This window comes from Anser cygnoides, chromosome 21, assembly GCF_040182565.1.
Source record: "Anser cygnoides isolate HZ-2024a breed goose chromosome 21, Taihu_goose_T2T_genome, whole genome shotgun sequence".
Lineage (NCBI taxonomy): Eukaryota > Metazoa > Chordata > Aves > Anseriformes > Anatidae > Anser > Anser cygnoides.
Window position 1 is genome coordinate 3,971,954 of NC_089893.1, and position 26,666 is coordinate 3,998,619.

At 51.8% G+C, this 26,666-nt stretch overlaps 1 long non-coding RNA gene across 7 annotated transcripts; it reads right to left on the bottom strand.

The window, feature by feature from the left end:
* Positions 1 to 2,288: 2,288 nt before the first annotated feature.
* LOC106039845 (uncharacterized) lies at positions 2,289 to 15,800 on the bottom strand. Of its 7 annotated transcripts, XR_007163265.2 has the most exons (5): positions 7,314 to 8,387; positions 6,234 to 6,768; positions 5,864 to 5,989; positions 5,385 to 5,522; positions 2,289 to 2,887 (listed from the first exon to the last, which is right to left on the bottom strand). It is a non-coding gene; the product is annotated as an uncharacterized lncRNA (long non-coding RNA). The 7 variants fall into 7 exon arrangements; XR_001209511.3 differs by lacking the exons at positions 6,234 to 6,768; positions 7,314 to 8,387 and adding an exon at positions 15,699 to 15,800; XR_010826181.1 differs by lacking the exons at positions 6,234 to 6,768; positions 7,314 to 8,387 and adding an exon at positions 15,246 to 15,681.
* Between the last annotated feature and the right edge of the window lie 10,866 nt (positions 15,801 to 26,666).

The following is a 26,666-nucleotide window of genomic DNA, read 5'->3' on the forward strand; positions in this document are numbered from 1 at the left end:
CCCATAGCATAACAGAGGCATGTGCTATTCCCAGCCACACATCGACTGTCAGGTGCTTCTAAAAAATGAGCAGTTACAGCAGTGCACGTCCTGGGGGGCTCACAGCTGCATGCCGCTGCTTGATCACTGTTTTCTCCTGGAGGAATATAAGTGCAGCTTCCCGGAGTGGAAGGAGGTTTTTCCATTTCAATCAGGGCCAGCTCCTTCTGCAGACTCCACAGACATTACCAAAAATGGAGATGGCTGTGGAAGGAGCTGCAAGGAGATTAAATTAGTGAAAAGCACAAAGAAATGAGGGCTGGCATTGCCTGTGCTTGCAATGGCCCCAAGGTCCATCTCCATCAAACAATATTTCAGTAGCAGCATCCTCCATAAAGGAGGGCTCTGCTAATATAGTTAATAGAGATCAAACACCTTGAGACCAGCAGAAGGCCAAGGAGCTCTGCTCCTCATTGATCAGAATCATACAAGAGCACCGTAATCACGGGGCGCTACAGCCTGTGGTTGACAGCTGCTGTCTAGTCCACAAGAAGCAGACTGAAAAATCCTATAGCTTGTTTTCCAAAAAAAAAAAAAAAAGTGGAGGGTGGTTTTTTGGAGGGTCAAAACATCCACTGGGAAGTGGAAAAAAAATAATTTGAGATTTGGGCATCATGTCTGTGAAGCCGAATCTCCCATTTCCTTACAGCAGAAAGATAAGTCACAAAATTCACATTCTTCTACCAAGAGGCATACAATTAGATGACAAAAAAAAGCTAGTGTCTGCTTTAGTTTTGTTTTTGTTAAACAGCCCCTTACCCCTGCCTTCGCCTCTATAAAATAACCTCCTTTGCAAGTCTCAGCCAAGGCTTGGATTTCAGGCAGCTCCTACCCAGGGCTTATCGGGCAGCTTGTTCCCGCTGTCATTGACAAGGCAGCTCCTAATCCTATTAATCAGGCTGTGTATTTGTTACTGCATCTGTGGAAAGGTAACACCCGCTACACGCAGAATACTGATTCTGAGCAGCTTCTCATCTCCGAGCTGAACTGATGGCTTGAAGTTAAGCCTGTCTGTTGAGTGTAATGAATCCGAAGTTCAGAGTGCCGGGACTGCCCCAGCGACAGATAGCCTGACTGTTTAGCTTCCAAAGCTTTAGGATCAGTTATTAAACCTAGAGCTTGAAATTTAATATGTTTTGTGCAAGAGACGAGCAGGGAGGAGAGAAAATACACATGGCTGTGCCCATCCCTCTGTGGCCAGGCACTCAAGCGAGGAGGTGACAATTTAATCGCATCAGGCTACGCAGGGCTGGCTGCCTCATCCAGGTTACAGCCAGGAGCAGCCCCAAAACCATCTGTTTTCTCCAAAAGATGAACCCATCTCCTGTAGCTTAGGGTCTGTCTTGGAAGCCCGCATCGGGCTGGGGCTGGCAGCCCATGTCCTGTCCCCAGGAACGAGCAGCACTGAGCAGCCAGGCTGTTTATCACCCCACTCCACAGACACCTAACGGTGTCAGGAGCTGTGCTGGGTAATTCTGTCAGACAACAGCTTGAACCAAGGGGAAGGAGCATCAGCACGGTCAGGAACAGGCTGCTGCGAGGGTGCCCCCGTATGACGAAGCACCAGCTGGGCCAGGCACTCCCAGAGATGAAAGAAAAATAAAACCAAGCTGAGGGGCACAGGATGGACCCGACCCGCTCTCATCCATCCATCACACATCAGATAATTTGTTTCTCCCCCATCTCTGAGCTTGCTGGGGTACAAAATCCTTCTATGAAGCCTTCTCCTCCACAGCTAAAGTAAAAGAAACCTCCCTTTGGCTGGAAGATCCCGAGGGAAGTTCCACATAATCCCATCGCATCTGCCCATGCATCAGTCACACCTCTCCTGCCTGCCCCTGTGGCTCCCCAGCAGAGCTCATGGGCATCCAGAGGCGTTTTGTTCAGCACGAGCTGACCCCAAGCTGCAAGGGACTTCATTGCTCCATTACGAAACCATGCAGATGGAAAAGAGAATCACAAGAGAGCTTCTTACCATGCTCCATTAAGGAAAGTCATTTCCCCTCCATTATAAAAAAATTGCCTGCCACCCGAGCCACTGTGCAGCTCCAGCTGCATCTTGCACAGAGAGGGCTCAGAAGGCGAGTTCAAGTGTGACACTCACCCATCGATCATTTCTGAAGCTTTTCTGAACCAAATGCTCACAGGAGCCTGCACTGAGCCATCCTCTTTCCGTGGGCTCCTCTCCACACCCTCTCCCCATCTCTGTGCCAAACAAGCCTGGTTTTCTGGGAAGTGGACATGAATCTCTGAACGCACCCACCTGGTGCCCTAGCACCTAATCCACCCCAGCTGGGACATGCCAGGACCCACATCTCAGCACCCAGCCCATCAGATCCAGGTGAAGGCCCCCAACCTCCTGGGGGCAGGGGGACCTCACCTCACACAAGCCCTGGGTTTTATCACAGCGGGACATTTATTAGCTTTACACTTCCTCCTGTTGTTTATCCAGCTCATTACACATTTTCCTGAAAATACAATTATCTCTAGAAAAACTTTAATTGCTTTAAAGGAGGGAAGAAAAAAAAAACACTTGCTGGGGAAGAAGCTCCCCTGTGTTTTTTTCCTCTCCTTCCTTTGTTTACTTGATCTCACTAAGCACGTATCTATACCCATGCCCCGTGAGTTTTGTGATGCCAGAAATCTGGGTCAGTTGCTTGCAGGTTTTCTGGTGATGCGTAAAGTGTTCAGAACAGGGATCCACGTTTGCACTGAACCCTTCCTCCAGTTTTCCTTTGATCACATCTATTGTTTTCTCTTCAGCGTTGTCAGCAAGATCTGCATCCTCCGCCATCGCTCACCCCAGGCTCTGCTTTTTTTGCTCACCAAGGCTTAATTCCTCCATTCACTGCAACGAGATCAAAGAGATATCAATGGCCAAATCCATGGTTGTTGTGCTGGCTCTGCCCACTGGTCCAGCAGTCATGGGAGAATGTTCCTTGTGCCGAAAGCTTCCTCAGGAAAGTAACTTTCTATTAAAAAAAATAAGGTTCACATAGGTCATCAGAAACTTCAGCTACTTCAACTCATTTGTCCTCCTAATGTTCTGCAATTAGCCATTTGTCCTCTTTATATTCTGTAATTACATAAAAAAACTATCGACATTGTAATACTTAACCTATATTAAAATGACATCATCTTCCCCCTGCTCATTGCTCCGGCCTGAAATAATAATCAGTGTGCTAAAATGGGAAAAACCAAGTGTGATGAGCAAAGCTCTGAAGGGAGCTAATTAACAGTTTTCAGAAGTGCAGAAATATCACTAAAAATTATGACGCCAGCAGAGGTAAACAAAAAAAAAAGATCCTTGTAACCTCTGAGCACAGACCATTAAACAAGGACAGGAGAGAGCTGCTCCCATTTCTGCCCAAAGGTCTCAGGATGACCTCAGCCGTGGTATCTAACCTTTGATATCCCTGTTTCTCCTGATAGTTTTAGACACCTATCCCTGGCAGGCAGGGCCAGCCTAGTCAGTGGTGAAATATGTTTCCATTGGGTGATTTGACTTCACTGAAAATCCACTGATTAAGTAAAGAGAACAAAGCAGAGCTCTTTAGGGGAGTAGAGGGGGGTGAGAAGAGCCTGTTTCCTCTTTGCAAAACGAAGAGGAAAATATCTCCATTCCAGGCTGGAATTTAGCATGTTCCTTCAGCGCCACCTTCTTTTCCAGGCTCTGCTTCCTAGGGCAGCTGGTGGGATATTGCCTCTGGGTGACAATATCAGCCCCTCCCCGGGGTGCAGGTTCCTGCTGCAAGGTTCTGCCAGACACCAAAAAAAAAAAACCTGACTGTGACAGCTTTTGGAGGAATCGACCTTCCTTCGTTCTGTCCTTTCTCCATGTGCTGGAGAAGAAGGGTGACGCTAAACTAAGTTGTGTGGCAGAAAGGAGAAGAAAACAAAAAGCCAAGCAGAGCTGGAGATTTAAGAACCACTTCTGCTCAGAGTTCTGCCAGAGAGTTTGCGGGAAAATGGCCATTCATTTAATCAGCAGCATGGGTCAGCTTCATCGATTTTCATCAGACACCTCCAAAGCACTTCTCCTGGTCCCTCAGTCATTTCTAATTCCATCTCTGAGGCTGCGATTGCCACCAAAAGACAGCACCAGAAGGGAAAAGAAACAGCTATTAGACTAGCCCGAAATGAATATGAGCACTAAGCAAATTTTGCCTCGTTTAGTTTTTCCCTTAGAAGGTTTAAAAGCAACAAACAGCTCCTTGATTTGCCAGGCTGCAGTCTCTTGTGACCACAGTCACTAGCCCAGGTTGGGCGCAATGCAGCGTTTACTGGTAACAGGGAAGCAGAGTGATTTCACAGGAAAATCAACAAGATAAGGAGCAAAGATCAGAGATACTGAGGTAACCACAGCCCTTAAGGGGTTAAATTAGATGATGCAATTCCAGCATTGAGCAGAGGAATGAATCTTCCTCCTTCTGAATGCATAAAAAGGAAGAAACTCACAGCAAGGAAGTTTTGAGCAGCATTTCGCTTTCTCACGTTTTCTGTACTTTTTTCCTCCTTTACTGGGGTGTTCCCCTAGGTGAAGATAAATATCATCTGCCTGAATATTTGTGTTTGCACTTGGAAGCATCACCCTCAAGTTCAAACATCATGAGTCACAGCAGGAGATTTAAAACACACGTGATGAATTTAAAGGTAATTGCATTTGTTTTTTCTGATCCCCTAAGTTGCACGTGAAAGTCCTTCTCTACTTTTCTCTACAGACATAAGGTCTAGAAACCTTTCCTTTTTTTTTTTTTTTTAAAGTAAAAACCCTATTTTTCCAGCAATAACTTGACTTGGAAAGCAAGAGAGAGACAAATATTGCCAGGCTTAAAAGAACATCACGAGCTGCCTGCAAGCTACCTGCCTGCAGAATACAGAAACAGCGCTGACTACAGCCCAGGTCTAGATCTACCTTTTCTACACTTAAAAGAGAAGGGGACGTCTCTCCACAATGACCGTTCCTGCCCCGAGGAGCTCATGCACTAAATAGGCAGCCTAGCAATAGGAATAGCATCTCCAGCTGCCCCTGTACCTGGGGTTTCCCATCCTGACAGGCTCCTCCGTGCCCTTCCCTGCCTCATTTCTGAAGCTGCACCCAGCTCTGCACACCCGTCAAGCCGTGATGGAGGCAGAAAACCCGCATCGCTTTGGACCCGCAGCAATGTAATTCGTTCACTTGTGCTCATTTTGTATTTTCTTTCCCTTTTATAGAAGGAGCAAAGTGGTTAGGTGTGCCGTGACTAGGCACAGGCAAGCCGGCTGTTACATGAAACACACCATAATTAGGAATAAGCAATGCTATAATCGTTAAATCAAGCAGATGCAGTGGCTAGAGCGCTCACCTGGCAGGTAGGTCCCATGGCAAGGATTCCCCTCCTGTGCTGGAGGTGCAAAGTGCTCTAGGTGTTCATCCAGCAGCCTTATCTCCTGGAAATCGAGGCTAAATGCTGCAGGAAAATAGCTAGCTCCATTATGTGCTGCTGAGGAGAAAAATTACCCTGTTTTAGCCTTTCAGGCCTGAAAACACTCTTGCCTAGAGCAAACCCTTACTGTTATGTCAAAATCAGTCACTTGTGGGTGCAGTTGGGAGGGGAGGGGGACAGGGGGAAGAGACAGACCTCTGCCATTAGCTGGCTGCTCCAGGGAGCAGGTAAAAACAACCTGATCCCACACAGGAGCTCTTATTAGAAAGGCAAAAAGAAAAAAGAGCAACTTCTAAGCTTTCCCGGTGCTCTGGGAGGAGGGAAGGCTGTTACCATCCTGCCTCAGCAGGAGGAGGCAGGGGTTCTCCTGAGTCACGGCCGTCCAGCTGGGAAATCACCTCCTGCTGCCCGGTTTGTGCTTCTGCTCCTGGCAGGCTGGGGCGGCTCAAGTCCAGTGGTTGCTGAAAGGTTTTTCATGCCGAGGCAGCAGGGAGAGCCCCCGCTGCTGACAACAGAGCATCGGTCTACAAAAAAAAATAAAAAGCCAATTAGGGCTGAAGAATCCCCGCCTGGTTCTGGGTCCTCTCTGGGTTTTTAAGCACAGGTCTGCCTGCCGCCCTGACCTCCTCGTGAGCAGCCACCCGCTGAAGTTACTGCGGAGAAGACCTGGCTGAAGAATGGAGGTGCTCATTTTTGTCTTCAGAGCCCAAAAAAAAAAAGTACATTTGGCACAGGTGCAATGCAAACATTTATCAGCAACCTACTTACCTGAACAGGGTGAATGCATCTTCATGGCGCAGTAACGCCTGGACGCCGACCGTGCCTTGCGTTTGGCAGGATCACAAGGCACACAATTAGCACAGAGGAAGATCTCTCCCCATGCCATTAAGTCCTTTGTGAGCAGACAAGAAAGAAATCCCTGCCAAGGAGCAGCACAAAAGCTTGTTGAGACGGACCAGGCGCGAGGTCTCTAATGAAATGGGCCTTTGCCAACACACCCTGAGGTTCTCGTTCAGATAGGGACAGCTTCAGACTGCATCTGGGCAGAGAAACGGACTGCACGGCTCAGTGGGGATCGTGGTTATCAGTGTACTCCTTTTTAATGATGCCATTTATTTCAGTGACTAACACCTGATGACTTCCAGCAGCTGAAGTGGGCTCTACTGTCCCCCACTCCATCCCCCGGAGTTTCGGGGCAATCCAAGAACACCTCACATAGTTGCTGCTGGCTTTGTCACCAGGAAGCAATGTTCCAGCTGTTCCTCGCTAATGCATCCAAGCTCTCCTCCACCCATCTTTTCCACTGAAATTACAAGGTTTCCAGGTTATAAAGTTCCTCCTTTGATAAACATACATGAATAAAAAAAAAAGAGAGAGAAGCTGATGCCTTTCCTGACATGGGAAGCAGCTCAACAAATAACATTAAAATTAATGATCCTGAAGATGATGTGCCACACAGGAGCACGAGGAACAGCCCCTGGTACCAAATGGACCTAAGAGAGCATCGGTGTTTTGACATCCCCGTGCTCCAGCCCTCCCACTGCTCCCCCAGGCTGAGCTGAACTGATCCTGCTTATAGCACTTGGTGGTAGGGGCTGTGTTGTGCCTTTGGATTAGTTGGTGTCTGGGGAGCTTAACCACCAATTACATGTGCTTCACTGCTGCAGACCTGATAATAACAACAATAATAATTATCACTTATAAGGTCTTTGCATTTTCAGAGCTCTCCGCAACCATTAACTAATTAACACTGTAGAAACCTTTGTTTAATTTAGAGCATCTTTAGACGGAGGTCACTCCTTCAGCACACAACTGCCACCGGGAGATGTCACAACACAGCTTACTCACTCGGTCTGCACGCACGTGGACGCGCTCCCACCACCTTCCCGTTTCGACACAGAAAGAGAACGGGAGCAAACAGGCTCAGACCCAGCTGAGCTGAGACACCACGCTGCCTTTTCATGTTCTTCTCTGGGTTCCTCTCTCGTGCTCCACACTCACTGACCGTTAAGGCCCTGTAGAGTAAGTCAATGTCTTTGCAATGTACGTAGCTGAAGACATCTCCCAAACAATTCCCCGTGAAGCTGTTCCAAGGAAGAGGAGCTAAGCCAGGCTGCTTTCTGCCAGTCTGGGTTGACTCTCACCCTCTGCACAAGCACAGAGGCATGCTGATTTCAGCCCCTTCCCACTTTAGGAAAGAGTCTTGAACCAAGAAAGAATAATTACATCCAAGTAGCATCTTCCCCGTGCACAGACCCTCCAAGTACAAGCTCTCCCCATGCTCTCCTCTCTACTTAGCAGAGGGAGGCTACCAAGAGTCAGATGCCTTCACCACAGCCTCCTGCACACAGGAGAAGCCCCAACCTCTCTGGTAGTTCCTGAGAGGACCCTGCTTGGCACCCCACAACCAGAGCAGGATCCTACCTCTGCTTTCAGCCTGCCCACGTGTGCAGACAGGCGGGGAGGAAGGAGCACGTTGGATCCGCAGAGCATTTGAGAGGAGGAAGCTTGCCTTGGAAACCTTATCTGGGATCCAGATTGCATCTGTTCCTGCAAAACAGCTTTAGGATACAAGTCTTCCCACCACTGCAAAGAGCAGGGGCTATGCCGTGTGGCTTAGCAGGTAGTCCAGGATAATTACAGGTGTATAAGAAGTCACCAAGGTGTGGGGGGAGAAATAGGACAGGTGGGCAAGTTTTACCTGACTTGAGAATTAAGACTTTTTTCAACAAAGGAAAAAGTTACGCACAGCACAGAGACCATGCAGAAAGCCCCTACAGAAGGAGGAGTGAGTGGCCTGGAGCTCAGCCCCATCCATGTTTCAGCCCAAGTGGCCGAGTGCCAAGCCCATGAGTGGGACCAGCCATGCTTGCACAAATCCCAGAGCCTGGAGCACATCGTCACACACGGGTAGACTCCACGCCTCACTTTCCTCCCGGTCAGGCACCGTGCCAGCTGCTCCTTCCACACACGTTCTCCCCTCTCTGTGTCCTGCATGATTTATACAGCGTTTAAATAATAAATTGCATGGACGTCGCGGAATTTATAGCGCTCAAAGTAGGTCATTAAATAAATCACTGTATAATTTATATAAATGAACCTGGATCTTGCAGTGGGAGGATTTCATTGGAAAATCAATCCACAGAGTTTATAAAATTGAAGGATTGTCAGGGATTTGCAGTATTTAAGTACCGTGTGTATTTAGGGTAAAAATATGAGTGATTTATGCCGGGTGCCAGCTGGGTTTCCACTCACTCAGCTGGACATCCCTGCCTGCATCTCCTGGCCTTGACTCTGAAGGATCCTCACCTGGGGAAGTCACTGCCCTCAGAGGCAACAAAACCTTCTGAAGGATCAATGAGAAACAAACACTGAAACTGGAAGAAATAACAGTGAATAAGCAAGCCCAGGAACAAAGAGCTGGTCTACATGTTTGCTCTGGCAAACCGGGAAGAAAGCCTGCGACAAGGCCAAGGCGAGTGCTTTACTTTCCTCTAGGATATGACAGCAAGTCAGAAAGATTTGCATCCCCGGGAACAAACATGATCCAGTACCTGTGCACTGAACAGCCAGGCTGAGAGAGGCTTAGCTGAAGTCCTTCATGTTATATTAATATAATTCGTGGTGTATAATTAACTCTGGTCCCTCTTCACCTTTGATAAATTGAGCACTGGTGCCCACACGTGCTCTCCAAATAGCATCATTCGTTAGTTTGTCATTCCTGGGTGCTGCTATTACAGAGGAGATGCTAAATCTTACCCAGAGGGAGAAGGACCAGCCCCAGCGACTCCCTCCTGCCGGAGCTGTGCTAGCACGAGCCCACTGCCAGGCACCGGGGGGAGACCCGGGTCAGCTCCCCAAGCTGGGTGATGCCACAGCCCCAGAGCAGCAGGAGACCCTCCCCTAATTGCTCACCTGGTTTCAAAGTGGCAGCGTCCACAAGTGAGATCAGCTTTTCTTTAAAAAAATATATTTTTAATTATTTTTATTTTAAAACATTTTTAAACTTATTATTTATTGGCTTTATGTTCTGTTGTTCCTCCTGAACCAGACCTGCCTTTCTTTCATGGCTGGTACCACCGTGGTCACCCACCAGCTGCCTCTGCTGTGTTTACATCTGCTCAGAGCACAGCTGAAAGCTGGCCATGCAGTCAAAGCACAGGACTGGGGATTGGGAAGCTGTTCTTGGCTCTGCTACAGACCCTCTCTAAAGCCATGGCACATCACTTACTCTGTCAGCCCCATGCTTCCACCTCTGCAGGCAAGGTGAGAACAAAAATGTTCTCCTCCTTCCGCTTTTATATTCAGATGGAGCACTAAAAGGAAAAGACAAGCCTGATTTCTCTCTGGACAGCAGCGAACACAATGACTTCAGGAGAGACTTTCCATGTTTACCATAATAACACAGGTAGGTGATGATAAAGGGCAAACAGAATAACTTAATTTTCTCTGATCAGGACAAGGCAGCTGTGTTCTGTTTGTCTCCTCCATTCATACGCTGGCACTGGCACAACTCTGGGCATTTGCAGAGCTCTTGGAGCAGAACATATTGATCTGGGGGCTGCTGAACAAACGCCTTGCAGAAAAAAGGCTTTGCCATGACAGTAGAAATTCACAGAAGGCACAATATCAGAGCACATGCCATTTTAAAAAATCTTATATTTAAGACTTAAACCTAAATCGCACAGTAGGCTCTTGAAATTAAGGTACGGCATTGCAAAATGTCTCAAGTGGTTCGCTTAAGGAGCAGTGTCATGCTCAGGCACCCCAGGGCTTGGAGGGTGCTCCCTGAAAACAACAGACCAGGGGCAGAACTTCTCTGTGGATACAAAACATCCCCACTGCTCACAGCTGAGCGCCTGGGGGGCTCTTGGACTTACCCTCACCTTCCCTCGCTGCTTTTCTTCTCCAGTACTGGGCTGTGCTGATGGAGAGAGAATGGATAGATGGAAGAGCAAATAAATGAACGCAGAGGAAAGCACTTACCAAAGCACTGGCCCAGGTAGAGCACAGGGATTAGTACTGACAAGAGCTTTGCGCTGTACTGCGAGCCAACAAAACTGCTCCTCGCCACCACTGGTGCCCAATTCACATAAATACAGCAGGCAAAATAATAGGAGAGGGACAATGAGTGTGTTAGGCTGCCCTCGCCGCATTTGTGTAACTTTGAAGGTATCTCTGGAACACAGCATCTCTCTCAAATGAGCCTTCATCAAACATCATTGTTTAAAGCTCGTGAAAACAAAGAATCTCATTGATATTCACAGGGTGGTGGAGAGTATTTTTGTACCTTTTTTTACTGTTAGCACCTAGGAAATGGCAGGTAATTTACATGTAATTTATCAACAGTGAGCAGAGGTGTTTTCTGGTTGGGAAAGGGAGCACACATTGTTCTGCTCCAGCAATTTACTCAATCAATATTGTCAAAGGCTCTGCAGTGCCCAGGCAGGAAACAAGAGAGACTTGTGGAAGACAGGAGGCTCGAGAAATGCTGCAGCGATATCAGGCCCCCACGCTGGACTTCCCATTGTTGAAGACAGATTTGCTGCTGATGGTTAAAAGTCATTTAAAGCAATGACTGTGCTTTCATCAGCTGGAATGTGTTTAGCCAAACCATAAAGGAAGACACATCGTCGTGGCTCATATTCCATCTTGCACCATATTCAACTCAGAGACAGGCCATGGGTTCTCAGGGAAGTAAATTAGTCTTTGCTAACACTGCCAGGATTGGGCTAATGAGGTTAAAGCTAGCTCTTGCGTATCCTGAGGGGCTTACGCTGCTGTATACAGTGAAAAAGTGAACACCATCCATATATTTATAAACCTGGGCACTCTTAATATACTTTGAGTGATCAGCGTGGTTCTTTTGGGACTCTACTGCTGTACCAGAGCCACCTGAGAAGGCCAAACAGGGCAGAGATGGAGTAGTGGAGCATTTCCTTTTGCTCAGCTGCCTCCCTGGCCCCTATATCCAACCCTGGACTTTCTTAACCCCTGCTCTGTGCATTGCCCCCAGCTCCTCTGGTGTCCTGCAGCTGATGCCCAAGCTTGCCTGTGTGCCCACTGCCTGCAGGCATCCGACTGCTCGCCCTTGCCAGGCACCAATAATGACCTTGTCATACGGGGAAAGGGACATGCTAGCATTCCTCCAAAACACCATCAGGTATTGTAATCTGCACTTTGCTTCCTGCTGCCCGAGTGGAAAATTGCTTTTTTTTATCTGAAGAAGGGACGTGTTTCGCATAGTTAGAGATACTGGGAAATCCTGTGTCGGAGGGGGAGGCAAAAAGCAAGGATAGAAACCTGCTGCTTTTTTTTTTTTCCCCTGAAAAGAAGAAACACTTGCCCTCCTTAAATCAGGGCCCAGGAAATTACTGGGACAGCAGCTGTGGGGACAGACACATCCCTGGGGGCAGACATCTGGTATTGAACAGTCTGGCGTGGATCGATACAGCCTGACTGAAGACAGGAGCAGCTCTGCAATTCCCCCCCGCTGAAGGCTTTCTGCCTGCCCTGCCTCTCCCAGCCCAGACCCGCATCCATCACCGAGGGCTCAGCATCTGTCCCCGTGTAGCTGACCCATTCCCCAGCCCGGCACCAGGCGTGCAGACCAGCACCCTCAGAGCTCATCAAGGCTGAACCACCATTTGCAAGCTCCTTCTCTACTTTTTGCCTTTTTTCCCCTTCCCCTCTCCTCCTGCTCTTCTCAATTCTAAATCAACTTGAACTCCATCTAAATGATCCTTAATCACAACCGACAGAAGTCCCAGCTTGGTAGGGACTAGGGACTCAAAGAGTAATCGTGTCTCGGGGGCACTGGAGGTGTTTGGGTAACGCTTCGCGATGCGGCCTTACCTCAGGAGGGTTCCTCCTGCTCCAGCCTCAACCACATGAGGCCATTGGCAAATGGGCATGTGCTACAAAACGGGCTGTTTTCCAAATAATTGGCTCTTGTGCAAGGTGTTTTGTCAGGAATGGTCAGAGAGAGCAGGGGGGAGGGTTCCCACAAAGCCCCCCCGATGGCAGAGCAGCCCCCGGGGCCATCCCCTCCCCACACATCTGCCCAGCCTGGCCTGCACCAAGGCCCCAGGGGGTCCTGCTGGCAAATTGCCCCCAGAACAGGCTCCTCGTGCCCTCCCTGAGCCGCTCACTTCACTGACTTGGCCCTCCCTCATCTTGCACTGCCTCAGCCAGCATCGGGACATGTAAATCCCCTGCCCAGGGTGCAGGCAGGGCCTGAAATGCTGATGCCTCTCCCCATGAACAAAGCTGTGCCCCAGGCAATCTGTTTTGTCTGTCTCCCTCTGGCTCCATCCTTTCTGTTTTCCATTTGCATGTCAGTGTGAGCAGTTCCTCATCGGGTTTGACTTTGGGTTTGGCGACATGTTCATTAATAACTGTCACACACGTTACTAGACCCAGGCTTGCACAGACTTCTGGGCTTGTCTCACACTTGATCTGCATATCTGTAAATCCACATCCTGACCTGCAGCTCGCTATTCTCATCCTGGCCTCTTTTCTTCTTGCATCTTTTTGATAATATACACCAGCAGGACTCTGAGCCCAGCCCTGTCCATGGACTGGTGAGGCTGAGCCATTTAAAAACCCATCTGTTACACCGCAAGGAATTGCCCATGGCTCTGCCCCCACTTCCTCAGCTGTAAGAGGGGAAGTCTCAAGCTCACTGCTTCACAAAGCACCTCAAGCTCCAAATGAGAAGGATCACTGCAGCGCCAGATAATTATTACATCCATTAAGCAAATTAAATGAGAATTAAGCTCATTTAAGCGTTCCTGACAAAGGCTGGCCCTGAGATGAGCAGCACCCCACACTTTTGCTCCCTCGGGGAACCCCATTCCTGCCTCACCGTGACCCTGCTGTTCTCGGTGTCGGGGCAGGGGTGCGCGTACAGCACCAACAGCTCCATGGCAGGCAGCCCCAGCCCATGGGGAGGAAGGATGGAGGAGGAGAAGGAAAGACTGAGTAGTCATCCTCTAAGTGGGCTTTTGATGTACATTCTCATGTCAAGCAGCGTGGCAAGCCTGGGAGTTCAGAGCCCCTGGTGCGCCGCAGAGATGTGGGTGCCTTTATTTCACCCATTTTGGAAAGCATTTCGGTTGCAGTGCCAGCTTGCTTTCACGGCTGTGCTGCTTTCTCCGGGACCGAGCTCCTTGTCACTTTGAAGATCCCGGCTGTTTGACTGCTTTGAATTCATTTGTTTAATGAACCTCAGGGGGCCACTGCACTAAAGCATTCCCAAACATGTTCAGAGCTTTGCAGTTTCTCCGCTAATTAGGGACTCCTTTGGGGCTAAACACAAGAGGTTCTGCTGCTGCGTTTGAAGCCGGCAGTAAGCCAAGGCAGAGCTGAATCTCTAACTCTAGCAGAGCATTTTTAATATTTTTCCTCCCCTATTTCCTCTTCTCCCCCAATCAGTGCAGCCAAACACGCCAGCCACATACACCAGCGGCTGAGGTCAAGGTGCTCTGAGACAGAGGGAAGCATTTAATCAAAGCAGGAATAAAACTGCTAAATTCTGCCGCACTTTTCTGTACATGTGCACTTTCCCACATTACACAGCCCCTTCTCTTCCATGGGCTCTCTCCTCAGTGCCCGTTAACCTACTTATTAGTGAAGGCTGCTAGCAGCCAGCTCTGCAGATGGGGTCACTCATTAGTTGCTACCCAGGCACCGGCCAGCCTCAGCACTTGCAAGGTCAGAGCATGGCCTGGGCAGCCAGCCCGGCACAGGCAGCACCTTGTACAGCTCACAGCAGCTTAGGGTAGGAAAACAACAGGGAAAAAATCTTATTGAAGTGCCTCAAGGACACAGGATCATCATGGTGAGAGAGATGTCAGATGAAATCCACTCAGAGCAGCTTCTGCTAATGGAAGAGACTCCCCCTTGCTTCCTCTGCAGTGCCTGGCCCCTCGCAGCTTGCCTGCCAAACAGTTAAATGTGCATGCCCAGGTTTAAAACTAAGGAGCTGTACTTGCCATAGGGAACCAGGAAGGAAATTGGTACCTTTTGTGATTCATTACAATGACTTTATTACTCCTCAGAATTGGACAAAAGAAAGAAAGGTCTGCTCAGAATCAACACTGCGGTGCTCAGGGCACCAGGAGTCCTGCTGAATTAATTGCCAGGCACTTTCATTACTGATTAAATAGGAAATCTCCAAATGCCATTATAAAGCGATGATTAAACCACTCTGATTGGACACATCCTCTCCCTTCTAGACGCACCAGAGGTCACCTTCCTGTTGATAAAGTTCAGAAGGACAAATCTATAACAAGGAGGCAACAGCGATAAATAAACCATCTCATCAGAGAGCTGGAAACCGCATTTCCAGGATGAAGTTGTAGATGCCTTAACCTGGACCCCGCAGCCCAGCTGGAGCTGACCTGGAGCCAGCAGAATTGCCCACCTTGGATTTGGCTGCTGTAGCAGCAGCACCAGGCACTCTTCCAGCAGCTGCCTCCTGCCTCAGGTACCAGGCTTTTGATTCCCCGTGTCCCAGCTGCCCGGAAAAGTAATGAGGCAGAAAACTTCTCACTTGCTTAACGCCTGTGCCCACCGGGGGCAAATCTGGGGCTCACAGCTGAGCAGTGCTCCCCGCAGCAGGACCTTCCTCGGGCCCTGACCCCCTCGCACAAGCACCGGGGGCCCCTCCCCGGCCTGGCACAGCCCAGCAGGGGCTGCAGGGATGTCTCCAGCCCCCCCTCGGTCTCTCCGGGGCTGTAACGCCCGCAGCTCTCACCAGAGGTCACTGCTGCCCACCTGCAGCCTCAGCACGGCCCCGAGGTCCCGAGCAGTCTCCCAGGCAGAGCCTGCAGCCTGGGAGCAGCCTCCCATCGCAAACAGCTCCTCCGCTGGCGGACGCTGTGCCCTGAGCCACCGCCAGCACCTTCTGGCCCTTCCTTACCACCCCTAGAAACAGATACTTCCCAAAGAAAAACGCCAGATGAGCACAGCCTCCAGACCAGCCCTTCCCCTGCGTGCACCCCTCTGGGCTCCTTCCCCCTGAGGCTGGGGCACCCAGGATGGGGGCGGTGGCACAGCTACTGGCAGAGATGCTCTCCTCCAGGCAAAGCTGGCTGTGGCATGGACAGAGAGTAAGCCAGGCGAGCTCCAGCCCAAGGCTGCAGCCCCTAGACCACCACAGCCACCTCCTGTCTCACACAAGCCCCTCTTGCCTCCTCCCCTCTCCCCCAGCCCAGATTTCCCCCCTACCTTTGCCACACCAAAGCACAAGCACCACTTCCCATTGCTGCAGGGGCAAAAGCAGCCCAGGTGTGACCCAGCCCCACTTATACCCTCTCAGCACCCACAGCTGTGGGTGCAGCCTCAGCTCTCTTAACCCTTCCAGCCCCCCCCCCAACCTCAGCACCCTTCAGAGCCTGCAGTGAATAGGAAGATGACCCCCCCCTCCGCACCCTAGGCACTGGCCATTGCCAGAAATGTGAATGTGGACGACGTGGGGGCTGGGGGCTGCCCTCACAAGCTATCTGCAGGGCATCCTCTCTTTCTGCACTGCCCAAGATCACGGGGGGCTGAGGTTGAAAGGCACCCCTGGAGGTCAGCAGGTCCAGCCCTGCTCAAGCAAGGCCACCTAGAGCAGGCTGCCCAGGTCCACGTCCACAACCACGCTGGTGGAAACCTGCTGCCATCTCCTGGGCAGCCCAGCACCCTTCCCATCAGCTGCTTCTCCTGGGGGCTGTTGCTCCCTGCAGTCCCAAGTCCCCCACCCCAGGGCTTTCCCTGCACCCCCCCCAGCACAGGAGCCTTCGCCAGCTGCGGTGCCCAGGCAGGAGCCGTCAGCCTCCTGCAAACAGGGGTGCTGCCTCTGCCTGCCTGATAATGCCTGTGGACAAACACGCTGCCCTACAAAGGCAAATAAAGCGTGCGGCACGGTAACAGGGCACCAGCTGAGCACCTGCTCTGCTCTTTTGGGATGCGCAGGGCTCGGATCCCACCCGGACAGATTCCCTTCCACAAGGCGGTAGCGCATGCACCCGGCCTCTGTATCTTGCACCAGATCTGCGAGGGATGGCACCAAACACCTGCACTGCTCTGGACACGCTGCTCTCCCTTTCCCATGGACAAATTTGGGGAAGAAAGGACCGTGGTGAAAACCCCAGGAAACCACCCAAATGCTGAGTGCAGCTGCGGCGCTGGGACAGCCAGCTGGGCTTTCCTCCCCAAAGGGCTCAGCAGATATAAAAAGGGACACAAGTGACCATGGTCCTGGGAGGGCTGCAGGTGACAGCAGAGATCTCCTTTGCACTTGGAGGAAGCGAGTAGACCCGGGCACTGTGCTGTAGGCATTTGGGTCCCAGAAAAAAACATGCTCCTGGCTGCAGTTTCTCCTGGCTCCTGGGAGCACGGCTCGTTTGGTAACCAAACCACTCGTGCTGCCACAATGCAAAACAAGAGGTTTGTGGAGCCCTCTGCGAGCCTGCCAGGAGCACGCTTGCACTTGAGCTGTCCTTTCACTCCAGGCGGGTTTGCAGGAGAAAACAGTCCACGTTTCCATGAGGATTTGATAAGGCTGTTACCAGAATGACCCGTCCACGTGCAGCCCTTCAGCAGCAGGTCCTGCCTTGCAACGGGGTGGGATGTCTGCCTGCCACCCCCTGCCTGCCCCTGCCATGCCCCCTGCCTTGGTGGGTCGAGGGCAGGAGCAGGAGGACCCCGAGGAGTTGGCCAGGCTGGCAGGAGGTCAGCACGATGGGAAGCTGCAATATAAGCCACCAGAGGAGGGGACAAAGGGCCCAAAGTTGACTTGTGGAAGTACAAAGAAGCAACGGAGGCCAGGCAGGAAAATTCCCCTGTTAAACCGCTCTGTATAGGGAAGAGCCCTTTTGCAATGTGTCCTTCAAACCAGATTCCTCCCTTGCAAACTGCCAGAGCAAACCTGCCCTCCCTCTCCCTGCAGCCCTTTTGATGTAGATAACAAGGAGGTTTTCAGGACTTTATCCCCAGAGGCAGATGTGGCGAACAATCCACCTTTTCTTACTCACACTTGGATAAAGCCCCTCCGGGGCTAACAGACTAAAAGGCTTTAGACCTGAAGGCTCCTTCTGCTGTTTGCCTGTGGGAAATCCCACGCCAGGGACTCCCTGGGAGAGCAGCTGGCAGAGGTCGGGATGTTTCCCTGGGTTGTTTCCCTGCTGCAAGCCCGGGACACGTGGGGGAACTGGCAGCCTCCCAGCTCCCTCCTGCTGCAAAGCGCATTCCTCATCCGTGCCACAGCCTCAGAGAGACACCGGCCCTGCCCTGCTCCCTCCCATCTCTGTTTTCCTCTCATCTCCCATTCGGAGGCAGGTGATGGTGCATGGCAGGGCCGTCTGCCTGCCCCCCAGCAGTGGGGAGCTGCAGGGACAGTGGTGGCCCCAGAGCCCCAGCCGGGTGAGAGGAGCAGAGCGCAGCCGTGGTAACTCGCCACGCACCACGAGCGGGGCAGGAAATCTCTCAGAGCCAGCTGAGCAGCCCGAGCAGTAAAAAAAACCACCCTGCAGTTACCAAACACACTGTTTGCAAAACAGGCCAGTAAAGCTCGGCCACCCGCCGTTCACCCAGAGCAAACAGTCCGACAAACCCGAGCAGAGGAGTTCAGAGGAAATGTACCTCCCTCTGCCTGGAGCAGGGCAGGCTCCCTCCTGGGACAGCCAGGCAGGAGGGGAGGATGCTGGAGGGGCAGGAGGGAGCCTCAGCACCCTGCCCGGCCCTGGCTCAGGACCTGCTCGACCCAAATGGCTTCGCTTGCTGCAGCCGCTGTACGAGAGCAACAGCCCGATCCAGTCCCGCTGTGACTCACGCTCCCACCCTCAGAAGCAGGTTGTTGCGTGCAGTTGTTTATTCCCTGCAAGACTGCTGCGGTTTTGCTAAAAAGATGCCCCGTCACCTGCCAGCTCCTCCTGCCAGGAGGAGAAGGTTTTGTTTTCGTAGCTCCTGGTCTTCCCCGAACCCAGCCAACACGCTGCAGGGCTTCATGTCCGTGCCTGAGGCAGAGCCCTGAAACCAAAGCGCTGCCTGGGTGCTCCTGTCCTCCACCCATGGAAGGTGCATTTAATGCTGGATAAACCAAAAGGGAGTGGATTTGTTGCACAAAAGGGAGCAGGGACCAGACACCGTCCCCTCGTACCAGTTGGTGCAGGAGGCTCTGAGCTAGGCCAGGCTGCGGTGCTTCCCTTTCTGTGCCTGGGGGTGCTCAGCACCACTGCTGGGAGGGGATAGCATCAGGCTTCCGGGACCTCCAGCTCTGTACAGAAGAAGAAGAAGCTCAGAGGACTCCGTGGAAGTCCCCCAGGGACTGGCAGACCCCAAAATCAGGCTGTATGTGGCAAGGGAGCGCCGCAGCCCCAGGGATCCTGGATGTTCCCATTGGGGACGCGCAGAGCGGGGCCCCCCCAAAGGCAAGGCAAAGGGCGCTGCTCCCCGCGCCTGTCCCCGCCAGTTCTGGGAGGCAGAAACCACCTCCCACAGCGAGCAGAGAACAGCACACGTATTCCGGGAAATGGCCACGGGCTGACCTTGAGAGAGGCCCTGTGGAAATTGCAGCTCTGGCTCTAGCCGAAGTTTTGCCCACAAATATACAGGAACGCGGCAGACGAAGGAGCCACGCCACGAGTGCTTGCAAGGAGAAAGAAGGGCAGGAGAACAACCTCTGCGTGCTCGCCACGAGGGAGCAGAGCCCACGTCCCACCGCAAGGCATCACACCTGCAGTGGGGGTGAGAGAAAACGCAGTGCCCCAAGTTGTTCCCCAACCGCCTTCAAGCCCCGGGCTTGCTACCAGGGGCTGTATTTGCTTTGGCACCCTAAAACCAGACTTTCTGCTGCCAGCCCGGGAGGGGCCAGCTCCTGCTCTTCCCCCCAGCTCCATCCCTGCTGCAGCCGGAGCAGCCAGCGGCGTGCTGGGCTCTGCACCCTGCCAGCTGCCTCCTGCTGCTCTGCCACACGGCTGGGCCGCTTGGTCTGAACCAGCCACTGGATCGGCTTCATTGCACGGGCTCAGCCCTAGATGAATTAAAATGTGAAGCCACCTTTTGATCTAAAAATCTTCACGGTATTGCTTCCCCGAGCTCTCCTCCCGGCAGAGCTTTCTGGCTCCCACAGACAGGTCTCTTCTTTCCCTGTCCTGTGGCAAATCCAACCTCTCTGCAAACAAAACTGAAAAGCCCCACGGAGCACACACACGCAATAAACATTGACACTTCCAGCACCACTTACAAAGATCTCCTTTGTCTCGGGCAGGTTGCCGTAACAGGCTCCTCCTTGCGATGTATGTGACACAATCACATCCTGCCTTTTCTTCTCCAAAATTTATTTCTCTCCTAAAGGCAAAAGCATCTATTTTCAACTCCGCTCACTCCAATGACACTGCACTGAGTCATCCTCTCTGGCTGGGAGATGGCACAGAGGTTTTGCAAGGGGCCTGGGTGAAACCGCCACGGGCAAATAGCGTCAGGTTGTGCTTGCAAAACCCTCTGCTTCTCCATCTCCTCTCGTTTTCCTGCCTTACTTTCCGTGTTCCTTCATGTGTTTGCAGAAGAGGTAGGACAGCAAGCAGGGGACCCACAGCCCCCCGTCCCCCCCGGTTCTCCCATTTCTCTACTCGAGGGCTGCTGGGCGCATGGCGCTGGGTATGGACGGAGCCATGGACATCCCCGGGGGAGCTCCCAGTGGGGCAGAAGCCAAGAAGGAGCCACGAGGAAATGAGGCCCCACAGGAGCCTCTGAGTCAATTTTATGAGCCAGAAGAGCTCGGTCTCTCATCTTCTCCACACCCTTTGCATTGAGGTAAAGTTCACCTCTGACCCGCGTTAACATCACGGGCATACACCAGCTCTTCCACCACATCTTCTTTCTCTTCTGCCTCTTTCCTGCTGCTTCCCTTTCACTCTGCTTGTCCTGAACCCACCTATCCTTTTTTTCTGGCACTTTCTCCCACCTCTGCTCAGCTTTTATTTGAAATGTTTAACACAATGCCTTCTTGGTCAACCCACACACTGCTGGCAGGGCAGTGAGGGCTGCCCAGCTCAGGGGGAGAGCCTGGGCGAGCTGCTTTGGGGTCGGAAAAGGGGAAGAGGAGCACAGGGAGGGGAATCCAGAGCTCCCACTCGCCCGGCCCTGGGGGTGAATCAGCAGAGCCAGGGCTGAAGTGCAGGAGGTGAGCTTGGAAAACCACAGAGCAAGGGCATCGGAAATGCCTCCAGGAGCTGCCAGCATGGGGCAGACAGGGGGAAAGAAAGGGCAATCCCTTCTGATTCAGGCTTGCCACCACCTCTAATTAGCAGGTGTCGCACGCCCTGGGTTTCACTCAGGTGGCAGCGGGGCGGAGGGCGCGCGGGAGGAACCTGCTGGTGCCTGGCAGCCCACGCCAGCACCTCCCCGATGGCTCAGGGAGCACTTGCAACATCAGCATCTGCAAATCCCGGCCGATGGCCTGCGGGGAAGTCGGGGAAGCAGGCGAGAAGGAGAGAAGAGAGCTTGGGGTTTCATTCATGCAACGTTATCTGAGGGGCTAGAGCCGAACTGCCTTGTCGTGGTGCTTCCCAAGGAGATGCCCGGCGGTGATCGACCCCTTGCAAGAGCGCAGCCGTGCTGCGAGAGGGAATATGGCCAGGGCCACCAAGACCGTCCTTGTGCCCTGCACTCCACAGCTTTCTCTAGGCAGGAGCAGAGACTGTAAGTGAACACCAGGGTGGACCCTTCCATACATTCTGGATTTGTTTGGCCTTTAATGAAAGCCTGGAGCAGGGCTCGCAACAGGACTGCGATGCTCCTCCACCTTCCCAGGCTCTGGCCTTCTGCAAGAGGTCACGGGGACCACCAGCACGCAAGCAGACGACACAATGCTCGTACACAAAAGCAGCTCGAGGAACACATGCTTGCAGAGACTTGCTTTCCAGCCCAGGGCCTCCTGAGTGACATGCACACTGTCAATTTTACCCCCGCTCAGCCGATCATCTCTTTATTTTAACCGGTTCATCTAGAGGCCAAGCAGCTAGAAGGAAGTAATCTCTAAAACCAGGAGTGAAACCTCCCATTGGGGGTGTGTACATGTAGGCTGGATGGGGAGAAGGAAATATTTGCATTTACCTCATCAAAATCTCGGTATAAATAGGCTGAGAAGCGTGAGGCTGTCTCATTCCCCAGGTGCCGGCGTGTGAGGCGAGGACATCAAGGTGGATGATGGCGGCTCTCCTCTTTTTGCTGCAGTTCCTCTTCTTTGGGACGCTAATCGTCCCTGCATATTTGCAGATGCCGGAATGCAATTCGACTCAGAGTGCAGTCGCAGGCAATTTCTCTGTAACCGTGACACCCCAGGACTACAGCCCAAACACCACCTACTTCGGTAAGCCCAGACCTCGGAGCTTCCACACCGCACAGCACCACGTCTCCTCTTCCCCTGCCCCAGCTGCTTTCTTCAGTCTTGTGGTGATCATAGATGTGCTTAAAATCTGTGCAGCCTAATGTTGTTTATTGTTATTATTGTTATTATTATTGTTATTATTGTTATTATTATTATTATTAATTTCAGGCAGGAGATAGTTCTTTTACTTCTTCCCTCTTTATTCCTATTCCATGTTAATGCCCATAAGGGTCAGCCCCATATTCTCTTTCCTTCCTTATGGGGCCTTAACCTTTTTGCCTAAACTTGTACTGAAGGGCTCAAATGCTCTTGAAACACTGGATTCTGAGGGGAGTTGTTTTGCTCTTTGTTTTTTCTTTCCTCCTCCCTGAGAATTTGCCCTTGTCAGTGGCAATGGCTATAGAGACAAAGATGGAGAGGTTGCTTTGATGCTGACACATGTTCAACATCTGCCATAGAAAATGGCTTTTAATCCTACAAAAGATTTAGTCCCAGAGTAAATAGCAGCCTTGCCCTGTTTCCCAGACCTGACGACAAATGTCCCTTTGCCTTGAGGTTCAGTAAAACCCAAATGCTGAGGGCAGGGCAAGAAAGACATCCTGAGCCCTTCCTGCAAGGGGCCAGCAGTCTGCTGGTGTGAACGAGCACAGATTTCTTCCGATCTTACCCCAAGGAGCAACCACAGCAATTTGCTGGGTTATTACAGGGGGATATTTTGTACACAGCTGTTATTTCCTTTTTTTTTTTTTTTTTTTTGAGCATAGAAATTGAGTTTAATGCTCGCTGCTGTCTCACATCAGCTCCTGTAGCAGCTGATGGTCCTGGGGGGGTTCATTTGAAGCCGCCTGAACCCAAAGGGTGCTGAGGGCCAGAAGGGCTACGGCCGTGCGGCACACGCAGCTGCACGCAGCTGGGGAGCTGCTTTCTGCAAGGGGGTCGCCCTGCTGTGTGCAACAGCGGCATGATGCACAGCAGCATTGCACAGGCTCATCCCAGCTGTGAATCAGAGACGTGGGGAAAAGGACAGGGTGGGGTCTGGCACAGCCAGCCGTGGGCTGCCCACCAGCCTGTCCCCCGCAGATTATCCACCCCTGAGATCCGCCTGGGGTGCAGAAAGGCACAGGAGCTCGGCGTGGGGATGTCTCCCCCAGCAGCAGGGGCTGAGTGTGGGGACTGAGAAGTTCCTCCGGTCTGTTCCCAAAGTGGGGAGGGGGCAGGTGAGGGCTCTTTTTGCTTTGGCAGGGGGACATGCCCCTCTCTTTGCAGGCAGCTGGTGTCCCTGTGTCACACAGAGAGCACTGCGCCAGCAAACGCTTCCTGGGCTGAAAGCCCTGAAGGCAGGGGACCTGGAGATTGCTGTCTTACAGGACAGACAACTGACTTTGTTTCACTTGCTCTCTTTGCAGTTACGATAGTTGACAGCAATAACACCAGAAACGGGACCAGGTATTTACTGCAGGCCATATCCCCCCAAAATGTCTCTGTTGGAGAATGGAACGTGACAAACAAGCAAAACTGCAGTGCTGTTATCACAGCGGTGTTACCATACACTCAGAAAACAGCAAACTGGACATCCCCAGCCAGTAACTATTCTTCTGTGGACATAAGGTAACGCTCTACCCCGCCTTTAAGCATTCAGGTGGGACAGTGCAAGCCTCTGCAAGCTCTTGGCAGTGCCTGGAATCAGGCGCCCACCCTGGGCAGGCACTGAAACAAACCTCTTGTGCCCACTCCAAACTTTCGCTTGAAAATACCTACCAAGGAAATGTTCTCTGCGAGGCCAGATCCAGAAGTCACTGCACTGTGAGCCCGGTGGTTTAAAGGTTTCTCACCTTAGCCGGAATGTGGGTTAGTTCAATGGAAAGGAAGGGATTGAACACCCCTCGTTTCCGTTAACACTAATGGAGTTGCATCAGCGGGAAATGTTTGCCAAAGGAAACCATAGCCATTAGCCCGATTGGCCTTATCTGCCAGGAGAAAGAATGCAGGACTTCATTGCTACGGTGGGTCTCTTACAAGGTCCGGGTGGTCGCAGCACAGCCGCCCTGCTCCACCGCATCCCACCCTGGGCAGGAGCAGGGCAGTGAAACAGCAAGCAGCGAGCAGCAGAGGACCGACTGTGGCAAAGAAATGAAGAATCAGTGCTTCAGATTTAAAAAAAAAAAAAAGTATAATCTGGCGTGAGTGAGCGCAGGATGACTTCATAGTTCCTGTCTCCTTATCTGCTCTTTATGTCCCCTTTATATTACTAGGCAGGGTCTATGAGACACACTGCTTCCCTTGTTTTATTTCTCCTCTCTCTTCCTTCCCTCCACAGGGCATACATTGTCTCTGAAAATAGCTCCACCGTGTTCAGCACTGTGACTCTGACCCAAGGTAAATAAGGTTCGGTGGGGCGGGTCCGACAGCAGGGCGAGCGGCACGCCAAGGGCAGGCTTCGCTTGTGCCCTGGCGATTCGGGCGAGGGGAAAGATGTCTCAGCACACCTCCAGCTGACATTTCTCACCTGTCTCGTAGTCGGGAGACAAGGCAAAGACAGCAGAGTGCTAGAGCCAGTGAGAGGGCTTTCAAGTTTAATGCTGAACTCAAACATTTTGCAGGTTCCTTTTGTCTTTAAGGGACACTAAGCAGCCACAAACAAGTGGAGGTTATTTGTTCCTGCAGGTGTTGGCACAGGCTTTATCCCCCTATTCTCTCTGTCATATAGAGGTGAAGTGGAAATGGTGGTTTGCCCTCACAGGTAACATTCTGTACTCCAGGGAATCCCCTGCCACCCAGGAGCCTAACCCGATGATGCTCCACTGATGGCAATGAATATATTCAAGCATCCCACTCCCCTACCGTAGCTGTGACACATTTCTGAGAGATGACAGCTAAAGGCAGCCTCTTGGAGCAGGTCTGCGGCTGGTCCTCTGCACTTCTAACCCACCCTGGGGGTTTCTTCCATTTCCAGGAGCAAAGCCAACCGGCAGCACCAACTCCGTCTCCGCAGTTCAGAGCAGCTCCTTCTTCGTAGCCGCCATCCAGCTGCTGATGCTCCTCGCCACAAGCAAACTGCTCTCCTAGGCGTCGGGGAGAGAAGACAACCCAGCTGTGCTGCACCTTCCCTCCTTGCCTACAGCACGCGTGGCAGGGCAGGCAGCTGACCTACTCAGGAAAAATATTCACTTCTTGTGTGTATTGGGATGATAACCGCACTTCTACATTAAATGATAAGGGTCTATGACTACGGAGCTCCCCTTAATCCCCTCACCCAGGAGCAGCACTCTCAGCAAGGTGAAATGTTTGTGGCAAGCCAGACCTCACTCCGCTTAGGACAGCTGAAAAGCACAGCCAAGGTCATTTAGGAGCAGACCCCGTCCAACCAAGGGGCACTGGGTGAGTTCATCCCTTCCTCGTCACCTGGGGTTCTGTGAAGCACAAAAAAGCATGAAAGCACTCGCAAGAGGGCAAAGGCCCTCTTCTCGTCGTGGCATTGGGGTCTGCTGAGAAGCTCAAGGAGAGGTCTGCCGCCAGCTTAAAGCCTCCAGAACAAGCACAGAGAAGACAAAGGCACCCACCGAGCCTCCACCTGGGGAGGGGACCCCTCCCGGAGAGAAGCTGGAGATCCTGCTGGCAGGGTGTCCTCCCCAGAGCCCCCAGGCCTTGGGCATTCACACTGTGTTATTCTCTAGCCCAACATTCCCTGAATTTTTCTATTTCACTGGATGACCTGTAAAGGTCCCCTGGATTTGTTCTGGCTTTCTGGAATGAGAGGGTGGGTATTTTTTATTCTCATTTTTTAATCAGCAACTGATTTTGCTGCGGGGTAAGATTGGGTGGGCCGCTCAATGTCTTGATTTTATTATTATTGTTTGTATTTTTATATGAATAGAGTTTATTTAGGGATTTTTCAAAACTTCTGGAAAGTAATTTTATCTTAAATTAATCTAAATAAATTAAGGAATGAAAGTTGGCTCTTGCACCTAACAGTGTTTGCTGGCTTGGCTGGGACATGGCAGGGGGAGCTGAAACAGTCCTGAATCCTGTAACACATTCGGCTTTGACCCCCAGCTGGGCACAGGAGGGCAGAAAGGTGAGGTCTGGGCACTGCAGGGCCGTGCAGGGGAAGCAGAAGGCTGTGGAGGGGAGGGTCAGAAAGGCGTCCTTGCCCTGTGCATCCTCCTGCTCTTCTTCCTCCAGAATGGTCTGACATATTAGCAGCAGAAACTGGTTAGTTACGATTAATACCCAGCTGCTGTTTGTCACAACGCATGACAACAAGCCTGTTTTGCTGTTTTGCTTCTCAAATCTTTTTTTTTTTGACCCAAACTTTCCAGCAGATGTTCCACGACCTTCCCCTGCCACCAGCGGAGCCCCAGGACCACCAGCACAGGGGCTGCTCCCAACGTCAGCCCTTTGCCCTTTTGGTTTCTCTGCTCTTTTGGCACTGCCTCCTCTCCAAAAACAGCGCTGGGGATGGGATCAAGGAGCTGTGCTTTCACTCCTGCCCTTCTCTGATAACATGATGGGTTTAAGCAAGTGTTTAAGAGCAGAGGAAGCACGTTTTGGTGTCTGTGGCTGTTGTGAGCTGATGCTGCCCATCGTGGACCAGCAGCACAGTTCGGAGCAGGGCTGCCAGCCCAGGCAGCACCACCTGCACTAGCAGCGTGTGCATCTGGTTAAGGAGGGCGAAGCATGCAGTGGGGAATTTGCCTTCACCTGTCCTTGGACCAGCACAAGGTGACTTAGCCTTGCTTGTGACTGCGGACTCCAGAGACCGGTCTCCTCCCCACGAGCAGTGCCCTTCTCCCTGCTGAGGCTGGCTTTGCTTTCAAGTGGGA